A 3,007-nucleotide genomic window follows, 5' to 3' on the forward strand; every position below is an offset into this window, starting at 1 on the left:
AGACAAGAGGGATTCTTTTTTTTTCCACGACGAGGATATCATTCTTCTTCCCACTGTGCTTCCTTTGAGGGTATTTCTCACCCGATGGACTGTTGGGAGAAATTGGTTTCTCAACGATTTTAATGCTTGCTTTATTTGCCTTGGAAACAATTATCTCTCTCCTCAAAGATCCAACTATCCCTCCTACCCTTACCCAATTGGTCAATGGAGGTTTCCATCTCAAGTTAAGGGTTGGTTTTTAAATGCCCGTCATCTCGTAGTATCATAGCTGTCAAAATAGAATGAACGAAATTTTAAGCTTTTATAAACTAGTAAAACTACGAATAAATAGCTAACTTTAACAACAAATATTTGTTCATATTTTTTTTCTAATTTTTAAAACTCTTTGTTCAACTTCAGCCTAAATAACTAACTTTCACACTTAAAGATTAACTTTCACTATTACATGTTAACATTCATGGGTACATGTTAACTGTCACATATTAATGTTACCTTTCATTTTCATATGTCCAGTTTCATGTTAACATGTTAATTTTCACCATATCCTGTTAACATTCAATTTTGTACATGTTTTCTAATGTCTGTTATCAAAACTGCTAATAACTAAAACAAAAAGCAAACCATATGAACATGCAACTTACATGGATGAGTGACATGCATCCATGTACGTATGTAACCCCTGGCTTCCTCATTCCTTCCATGGCAATTTGAATGTCTCTCTTTGTTCATCAAAAATAAATTTACCCCACACAATATTTTTCACTCTCTCAATACTATCCACATATTGAAATAATTGTCTTGGGATGCCTTGTGAGCTGTTAGGATACCAAATCATTGCACACTGGTACAAAATCTAAAGCAGTACAAAATCCTCAATGTCCTTCTTTGAGGTTAACTCAGCAAGTGTCTCCAGTAACTCTTCCACATATCTCCTCATGCTACCAGCTTCTTCTTTATCTTTGGCATTTGTCTTTGTCTTTACCTTGGACTTTAGCATTTCTTTCTTCTCTTCAAAGTACTCCCTCCAAAGTCGGTTGTGAGGGTCTCTGTTCCCATAGATCAATTCCCCATCAATAGGGAAGCCCGTGTGAGTTTGCACCTACTCTTCATCAAATTTGACTGAAAATATCGACCCGATTTTGGAGTCGGGAAAAGAGAATTCATCATTTTCGCCAACATAATGACTTAGCACATGCTCTAGCTAGTGCCCGTCGATCATGTGGTGGAGGTCCGAACAATACACAATGCTCGAAGTTACTCCCTTGTAGGCATCCCAATGCCACTTCTTCATTCTTAGTTGAAGGTTTTTCATGAAAGTATAGTACGATCCAAAACATGTAGTAGACCTTATATCACATACATCATCAATTTTCCTATATAAACAAATATTTATTCTTAACAAAATGTTCAAATTCTTAATATCCATTATATTTATTAACATCAGTGGCAAATATTAACATTAAAGATTAAAACTTAATAACCTTTTGTGATAAGTAACACTTACGGTTGAACGTTAACAACACTCAACTTTCACTTAACATCTGTTCGTACAAGTTAACATTCATTTATAAAAATTAATATCTAATGATGAAACATGTATGTGTAAAAGTAAACATCAGTTACTTACTTTTTCGGATTATGTTTCTTCATAAACCCTATATTATTATGAGACCGAATCATATTCTCATTCCTAACCAAACTAAAGAATATGAATTGGAGGGTTTCTATAAAGTTGGATTCTATATTTTCATGTTATGAAACAAACATAGAAAAGAAAAAAAGGATTCCATGAATAATACAAAACTTGATTGTAATTTTGAACCAAACACCCCCTAAGCGTACAAAGAGGTAAACTTCATTACTTTTTTTTTCTTGATTGCAATTTTGAAATATTTTTATTTTAGTATAATACAAAACTTGATGCTATTTCTTCGTTCGGAAAAACTTTATCAATTGAAGTAGAAATTTATGAGACTAAAATTAGGTACGAACATGCTAACTACGTTACTGTATAATATATTTTTAAATATCCAAAAATACTCTTTTTAAATCAAGATGAGTACTAAACAAGTAGTTAATCACAAGTGGAAGAAATATCGATGAGCAAGTGCATGACATTAGAATACTCACACTCGTGCGCTAGAACAGTCCTTTCATCAAAAAAAAAAAAAAAAAGAAATTAAAAAAAAAAAAAAAAAGAGGACCACCATGCCCAGAAAAAGTGTCAGCACGCCGTCAGCACTTAATTTGATTTTATTATGGATTAACGCAGGAGTTTTGAAAGCAATTTCCTAGGTTTCAAGTACTCATTATGATGTGTGAAAATGAAGGTAAAAAGGAGGACCAAGATGGGAAATGACTCACGGCCATTTTGTAGAAATTGACGCAGGAACGTCATCGTGGTCCCCAAATTGGGGAAAAAAAGCAAAAGACTATGTACCTAATTTTATGAGGGGGGTGTGACGCGTTGGCGCGCGCAAGCCGTGGGACCCACCGAGTGTAACGTGTTGTTTGGCTCAAATCAGTCGGTTCGGTTCGTTTTTTACCAAAATTTTAACAACCGAACCGAACCGCCTATAATTCAAAACCGAACCCAACTGTTACAAGTCGGTTCGGTTCGGTTTGTTCGATTCTAACTCCATCAAACTTCTTATCAAACAACAAACTGTGTTAAAGAAAAAAAAGATATCAACAAAGTAGGAGATTATGAAGCATTAAACACTGATATAATGATATTGTTTTCAATCCATAATAATTTAGAAAATGAGTTTAGGGTTTGAGTCTTTGACTCTTTGGGGACGGGTCGGGTAGGGTTTGAGATCAGAATGGATAGTATTGCACTATATTCGGTCGGTTTGGGTCGGTTCGGGTTGAAAAGTTTTCAAACCGACCCGACCGAACCGCCCTACTCATAAAACCGATTTTTTCGGATCGGTTCGGATTGATTCGGTACGGTTTTTTCGGTTTGGACGAATCATCGCTCACTAGGAAACATGCGGTCAAGATG

Source organism: Asparagus officinalis, chromosome 2 (assembly GCF_001876935.1).
Source record: "Asparagus officinalis chromosome 2, Aspof.V1, whole genome shotgun sequence".
Classification (NCBI taxonomy): domain Eukaryota; kingdom Viridiplantae; phylum Streptophyta; class Magnoliopsida; order Asparagales; family Asparagaceae; genus Asparagus; species Asparagus officinalis.